At 36.7% G+C, this 8,498-nt stretch overlaps 1 long non-coding RNA gene across 1 annotated transcript; it reads right to left on the bottom strand.

Annotated features, from left to right (window-relative positions):
• Positions 1–250: 250 nt before the first annotated feature.
• Positions 251–2,679, bottom strand: LOC140829805 (uncharacterized). The gene is made up of 2 exons (XR_012117539.1): positions 2,514–2,679; positions 251–450 (listed from the first exon to the last, which is right to left on the bottom strand). It is a non-coding gene; the product is annotated as an uncharacterized lncRNA (long non-coding RNA).
• Positions 2,680–8,498: the final 5,819 nt, after the last annotated feature.

Below are 8,498 nucleotides of genomic sequence, written 5' to 3'. Positions count from 1 at the left end.
TAGCTTTTCTTTCAGCTTTCCATGATTCACGGATTTCTTTTATTTTCTTCTTTCTATCTTTTTGTCTATCAGACAAATGTCTTTTCTTATAAATCTTATCATCCTTATCTTTAATTTTCTTCTTACCTTTATTAGGTAAGTCCATACCAAATTTGTAAAGGCCCGAAAATCCTTACTTTGAAAATTTGCAGAAAATTAAAAATTTTCTTTTTTAAAAGAACTTAAACGGCCTCATTCATAAAATCACTGGTGAATCAAGTTCGAAGTTTCAAATTATTGCAGCGGAAGAAAATAAAGTTTGTCAACAAGTACAATTTAAAAATATCCAACGACTGATAAAATATTGTTTGCGGAAAAATAATAGCTGCTGCGCTAAGGTCCTCGGGTGCCACTACTGCCGACCCAAGCTGGCTCACTGGTCCCCATCCTCGGCCCTGGCCTCATCAGTACCTACAACAATCAAGTCTAGTGAGCCTAAAGACTCAGCATGCATATATCGCAGGTAACGAGTAAAATCAGAAGTAAAATATGCATGGGATAAAATATTATGTCATGAGGTATACTGAAAATAATATGTACTCATGCTGAAAATAATCTGTACTGAACAATTATAATACGTGTATAACTGAACTGATAATCGCAGTGAAAATGTTTGCTCCTTGGAGCCTGTACTGAAATAACTGGTAAAATTTTCTGTTGAGATTATGTTTTACGCCTGTGGCCACTGCACTAAGCTGAAACTGATCGGTAACTGGCTACCGGGGAGGCTGAAACTGAACTGAGCTGGACGGTCACTGGCGACCGGGTGGTACCATACTGAACTGATCGGTCACTGGCGACCGTATAAAATAACACTCCCACATAGTGAATGAACCACAAGCCATATAGCATAAATCTCAAAAATAATCATTTTCTGTTTTTTTTTTAAATGCACGTAATATAATTAACTGGCATAATGAAAAATCCTGTAATTTTTCCGACTGGATTGGATTGGATCGTCCCTAGGCTCGCTGCAACCTAACTGGGCCATGAAAATATGCAATAGCTTAAACTTGACCAACTATGCAATTTAGTTCAAAAGATGCGACTATGACGCCTAATGACTTCGTATTTAATCATGACTCCGAGCCAACCTGAACCGACACTGAACCGACGTATAGTCATGATTAAAATACGCTGCAAAATCATAAAATAATGCTCCTAAAATGATAGGGTCGAAATCTAGGTGGAATGGAGGCCAAAACAAGAAACGTTCTTTCGAGAGTCAATTTGGCACATCGCACCGTAAATTCTCGTACGACTTCAAAAATGATCCGAATGACAAACGGTCAAAAACATGACCTTTCCAACTCAAAGGGGCACTGTCCAGTCCAAGGCCATAGGCTAAAAGCCAACCAAGAACTCGAACGAGCCTCTGAACCGACACAGCAACTTGCTGTAAATTTTCCAGCAGCTGTGCAACTTGGCGCATCGCACCGTAAATTCTCGTACGACTTCAAAAATGATCCGAATGACGAACGGTCAAAAACATGACCTTCCTAACTCAATGAGGCATTGTCCAGTCCAAGGCTATGGGCTAAAAGCCAACCAAGAACTCAAACGACGCCTCTGAACAGCAGCATACTTGCTGTCAAAAAAATACAGCAGCTGCGCACTTGTTTTCCTTGTGTCGTTTTCGAGTCCGCCGGTCATTGGGGCTTACACCACCGACTAGAGACCCTTACCAATATCCCAAGGAAGGATTTGAACCATGGCTAAGGGCACAATACCAGCCACAATTCGCATCCCACCAGAAACGAGACTACACACCTAGCCGAGAAGGAAATTCTGCGCGCGTAGGGAGTTTGGCTTCGCTTGTCGTCTCGTGTCGTTCCAGTGGCCATTTCATTGACCATGGCACGATCCAGACATCCCGTGGTATGGTATGAACCGTGGCTATGGGCCAAAGGCCAACCAAGATTCACACCACACCACAAAATCGAACACACACTAGCTGTCAAATGGAAGAGCCGAAGTGGGGAGGGGCTGTTCTTGTTGTTTTCTGTAAAAACCGCTTAGCCATAGACCAAGCCACCAAAATAGCAACTTAGTCATGTCTTAGACATGCTAGGGAAGTGATCTAACCATGGCTATAGGCCCTAAGGGCAGCCAAGATCAGATCCTTTCCCTTATGACAACAAACAGAATTTTCGAAACACAAATGGGCATAAATGGGGAGTTGCTGTAATTTCGTTTTTCCAGCATGCATGGGGCTTGTTTAATTGGACCAACATGGTCCTAATGCATCCTATTACATGTCTAGGAGTCGCCTTGGGAACCTGGAGTCGAACCATAACCTGAAATCCACAACACGAAGCAAACCGTGAAGCTGCCCAAGAAAACCGAAAAATCTGCATGTTGGTTTTCTGAAAAATTCTTGAAACATTTCGGTTTTATCATGATGAAATCTGATCATGCACTTAAAAATACTGATAATATGACTTGATTGAGGTTTAGAAAAAGTATATACATGCCTTGGATTCGTTTCGAAAGAAAACGAAAAGAACGAAGCGATACGGCGCGGAGGAGACGGAGTGGCTTCCTTTTCTACCTTTCCTTGCTCTTGATCTTTCTCCCTTTCTCCATAGCTATGACTCACGTTTTTGACACTCAAAATGGTCTGAATTTTGGTGGGGAGGGGTGTGATGGAGTGGTTATGGAGGTGAGGGGCAAGATCCACAAATATAGGATCTCAACTCAATGACCAAGCCCACCTCATTAAATTGGAATAAGATGTTTGTTTGACAAGTCTTCTTGGGGGGGGAATGACCGATTTTTTTCCTTTCCCATCTAGATTAGGATAATGTTTATTAGTTAATTAATTAAGGTTGCTCAATAATTAAAAGGTTTACATGCTAGCTTAACAAAGAATGGGTCAAAAGGTTGATGAGTTGACAAATGATAGGCTATCATCTTAAGGGGCCGAAATTTTGCTTCTAAAAATGAATGGGGAGTGTTGTTTATTTACTAAATTAAAAACTCTTAAAAGCCTCACTAATCTTTTAATTAATTTAGTGAGCTAACCCCTTAATTATGCAACTTAAATGAGCTTATTTCTTAATCACCTCAAGCAACTTAAATAATTCCTTAAACTTCTTTTTAACTTAAATGAACTTACTTGCTAGCTAAATAAACTCCTGGAAATATTTCTCGAATCTTAAATCCTATCTCAAAATTCCAACTCCGGTCCGGCCTCACTGAAATAACTGAAATGCTAAAAATCAACTACTGAACTGAAATAATAAAATAATTAACTTCAAAGAAATGCATTTAAAATAATCATGCAATGAAGTCAATTAAATTTAAAAATCTAGAATTATGCATGGCTTATACGTAGACTGATTTACGGGTTTTACATCAACTGGTACCAGGATTGCTGCCAAGATCTATATAAGTCCAGGAGGTCTTGGGTTCTAATCCTGGGGAAGGCAAAAGCTCCAGTTCCTGGGCTGGAGAAGTTCTATGAGTAATGGGTAATGGGACAACCGAGAGGGATACAGCCCAATCGGGAACAGCCCATGTGCATTACAAAATTGATCATAAAATTTACTTAGTTGTTTTTTCTCTAGTAAATTCAGTCTTTTAATTTGATTATTTAATTTTAATTCATTACAAAGAGCTAAACCCTCTTGAATACAAGTATTTATCAAATTACCATAAGTATAATTATCATAAGAGATATTTATATCATCTTTTCTTAATACTTTTCTTACCCTTTCAGCAAATAAGAAAGGTAGATCATCTATAAATTTAGCTTTCCAAAGACTATTATTATAGTCTGGAATCTCATAAATACGAGATAAGAAAGTATCTTTATACCATCTAAAATCAGTAAGTGTTTTACATTTTAGATTACTTAATAAAGTTCTAATTTGTTCACTATTATCAATGAATTTTCCAGTAAAATGTTCAATCATAGTCAATATTAATGTATAAACTACATTTTCTGATTGAATATTATTTTCTATTTTTATAGAATTAAAGATTTCATCTTTTTGAGAATAATGTAAATAATTATCCCACCAACCTTTAAGTTGGCCAGTGAATCCTGCTGTTATCATTTTAGCAATATTTTTATCAGTATTACCTGATGATTTACACACAGTACTATACATAAGCATTCTGTGAGCAGTATTATAAATTTGCCTCACTAAAACCATCAATATTCCATTCATAAATATTTTTTCCATTATAACTATTAGCGAAAATATATTCTTTTTCTTCAATAAGGACATCGATGGGAGTATGTTTATTATAATAATATTTGGATGTAGTAGGTCTATCAGCCCATTTAATTTTATTAATCTTTTCATCAGAATTATTAATCTTTTCTAATTCTTCAAACTCTTCATTAAGAGTATTTAAATTAAGATTTCTAAATTTTTCTTCTATTAACTTTTCTATATCAGAAATAGAGGATTTAAATTTAAAATCCTTGATATCATGAGGGGATTGTATAGATGAAGTAGCAACAGAAACAATATTATTTTCTGGTTCTTCTATATATACATCTGGTTTGATTTTATTAATAGCTAAAATAATTTTATCAATACGATCTTTAAGAGAATTAATCTCTTCTCCTATAATCGTAAGATATAAATTTGTATAATTCTGTTTTTCAATTATCTGATTTATATGTTTTACAGTAATTTGTAACATATCATTCTCAAATAATTTTGAAAAGGCAGTAAAATTTAAAATTTTATTATTCTTTTCTATAATAAAAGATTGTTGAGGAGGATAAACAGATTTTTGAATCTGTCCTGAAAAAAGTTTATAATTTCTTTCAAGAATAGAAATATAATCTATAATAAATGTTTTGAAAAACCAAGGAACAAAATGTATTAATTTATTCTGGTTTTCACAATATTTATAAAATGTTGAAACAATATATTCAAACTCTTCTTCAGAGAAACTTTTAAAGTACCAATCTCTGAAAGATTTCCATTTGGGTAAATCAAATTCTGCATTAATCTTTGCTCTAGCAGAAGATCCTTTAGTAAAATCAATTTTTGATTTACTATCCATTAAATACTAAAATTCATTTCTGAAACTGTATCAGTTTCTCTAACTTTTTGAAAGTTACTTTTATGAACAATATTATTTTGATTTATAATTAAACCATCTACTGTATTAGTAGATTCTAAATCTTCTCTAACTTGAGAAGTAGATGCTCTAGAAGTTTGTAGTATATCTACCATATAATCTAGAGGAGAAATAAAAGAATGACTAGATCTTGATCTAGCATATATAGAAGATGGTAATAATCTTCTTTGTTCATTATTAAACTGTATTTGAACAGATCCTTCATTATTTTGAATAACTTGTTGTAAATCTCTATTTATTATAGGATTTCTAGGAACAACTTGTTCAATTATTCAGTTTTCTCGAAATCTCAAACATCTCTATATACATACAATTGGCAAACATATAATATGTCACCAGTTATATTACATATCAAAACTAAAATCAGTAAACATATCAAAATATCGAGGAGATAACTTCCCTCGCATGCCAAATCGAACAGTACCTCTAAAGGGAAATATTTTCAAAAACACTCTGTCACCTTTCTGGAATTCCAAGGGTCGTCTTCGTTTATTCACATAACTCGTTTGACGATCTTGAGCAGCTTTCATCCGTTGCCGAATTAACTGAACCTTATCGTTCATTTCCTGTATCATTTCAGGTCCAGTCAATTGTTTCTCACCAATTTCATCCCAGAATAACGGTGATCTACATCGTCTCCCATATACAGCTTCAAATGGTGTCATACCAATAATCATTTGGAAACTATTATTATAAGAAAATTCAACCAATGGTAAGGCATCTTGCCATCCCATTCTAAAGTCAATCACAATTGCACGCAACATATCTTCCAACGTTTGAATCGTACGCTCAGTTTGGCCATCAGTTTGAGGATGATAAGCAGTACTCATAGCCAAACGCGTACCCATCGCTTCCTGAAAACTACCCCAGAATTTAGAAGCAAACCTGGGATCACGATCAGATACAATTGAGATTGGCACACCATGCAGTCTCACAACATTCTCAATGTATAAACGGGCCATTCTCTTATAGGAATAAGTCCGCTCATACGGAATAAAATGTGCAGATTTCGAAAGCCGATCAATAATAACTCAAATAGCATCACAGCCCTTGGGCGAACGAGGCAAATGAGTCACAAAATCCATAGCAATATGTTCCCAATTCCATTTCGGGATTTCAAGACTATGGAGCAATCCTCCAGGTTTCATTCTCTCGGCTTTCACTTGCTAGCAGACAAGACATTTCGAAATAAACTCAGCAATGTCCTTCTTCATACGTTTCCACCAGAATTGAGGTCTCAATGTCAAATACATCTTTCGGCCTCCAGGGTGAATACTGTATTTGCTACAATGTGCTTCTCGCAGAAGGGTGGATTTCAAATCAGAATCATCAGGAACTACCAGCCGACCATTAAGTCGTAAAGAACCATCAGAAGAAATCTGGAATCCAGACTGATGTCCTGCAGATAAAAGTTGTTTGGAATTTTGGATGTGAGCATCGCTTCGTTGTGCCTTTCGTATTTTCGATATCAAATTCTGCTCAATTTGCAATGCTAAGACAATGACAGAATTCCAATTCGAGTGCAAAGTCCAACCAGAAGTACATATATCCTCGTGTACCTTGGCGACACAAACAGAAGCTAGAACAGAATCATGAACTTTACGGCTCAGGGCATCCGCAGTAACATTCACCGATCCAGGGTGATATTGAATCTCACAATCAAAATCCTTCAGGAGATCCATCCACCTGCATTGCCTCATATTCAGATCAGATTGAGAAAAGAGATATTTCAGACTCTTATGGTCCGAATAGATAACAAACTTTTCTCCGTACAAATAATGGCGCCAAATCTTTAAAGCAAACACAATGGCAGCCAATTCGAGATCATGAACAGAATAACGTGCTTCATGAGATTTCAATTGACGAGACGCATAAGCAACCACTTTGCCATGTTTCATCAGAACACAGCCCAAACCTTTACCAGACGCATCTGTACACACCACAAATCCTCCGGTACCTGAGGGAATAGTAAGCACAGGTGTTGTGGTCAATCTCGTCTTCAATTCAAGAAAACTAGCTTCACATTCATCTGACCAAATGAATCTCTGATTCTTCTGTGTCAGTTGAGTAATAGGTTTAGCGATCTTCGAAAATCTTTCAATAAAACGACGATAATATCCAGCTAAACCCATGAAGCTACGGACCTCAGGAACATTCGTAGGTCTTGGCCAATTCAATACAGCTTCGACCTTCGCAGGATCAACAGATATGCCATGTCTCGAAACGACGTGGCCCAGAAATACCACTTTGTCTATCCAGAATTCACATTTGGACAATTTAGCATATAAGTGACTAGTACGAAGGGTTTGAAGTACCAGTCTCAGATGTTCAGCATGCTCCTTTTTCGATTTCGAATAGACAAGAATATCATCAATAAATACAATAACGAACGGTCAAGATAATCTCGGAAGACATGATTCATTAAATCCTTAAAGATAGCAGGAGCATTCGTGAGACCAAAAGGCATAACCAAGAATTCATAGTGGTCATACCTCGTACGAAAAACAGTTTTGGGCACATCTTCGTCTCGAACTCGTACTTGATGATACCCAGAACAAAGATCAATCTTCGAGTATACAGAAGTACCCTGAAGCTGATCAAATAAATCATCTATACGCGGAAGTGGGTACTTGTTTTTCACAGTAGCCCGATTCAACTGCCTATAATCGATACACATTCGCATCGTACCATCTTTCTTTCGAACAAATAAAACTGGAGCTCCCCAAGGTGATACACTCGGTCGAATATATCCCTTATCGAGAAGATCCTGTAATTGTTCTTTCAATTCTTTCAATTCCAGGGGTGCCATGCGATAAGGAGCTTTAGAAATAGGCGCAGTGCCCGGCACAAGATCAATATTAAACTCAACTTCTCGATGAGGAGGAAAATAAGGAATCTCATCGAGAAATACATCCGGGAATTCTTTCGCAACTGGAATCTCAGATAAAGAAGACTCCTTCTTCGAAATATAAATAGCGTAGATAAGATAACCCTCATCTCCACTAGTTAACAATCGGGACATTTCCAAGGAAGATACCGATGGAATTTTGGCTTGGGAACCCTTGCCATAAAAATTCCACTTGGGTCCATCAACAGTAGCTCGATTTGTCATCAAGATATCCATGCCAACAATACAATCAAATTCGTGCATTGGGAGGACAATCAAATTCAGAAATACCACATTATCCTCGTATATCAATACACAATTATGCACAACTTTCTCAGACAAAATAATCTTCTCTGCTGGCGTGGCTATCGACAAAGTATCATACAACAGGGTACACTCAATATCGTGAGATGCAACAAATGCATGAGATATGAATGAATGAGATGCTCCTGTATCAAATAAAACA

Source organism: Primulina eburnea, chromosome 4, assembly GCF_022965805.1.
Source record: "Primulina eburnea isolate SZY01 chromosome 4, ASM2296580v1, whole genome shotgun sequence".
NCBI lineage: Eukaryota > Viridiplantae > Streptophyta > Magnoliopsida > Lamiales > Gesneriaceae > Primulina > Primulina eburnea.
The sequence above is the reverse complement of the archived record's forward strand: the minus strand, read 5'-3'. Positions and strand labels throughout refer to the sequence as shown.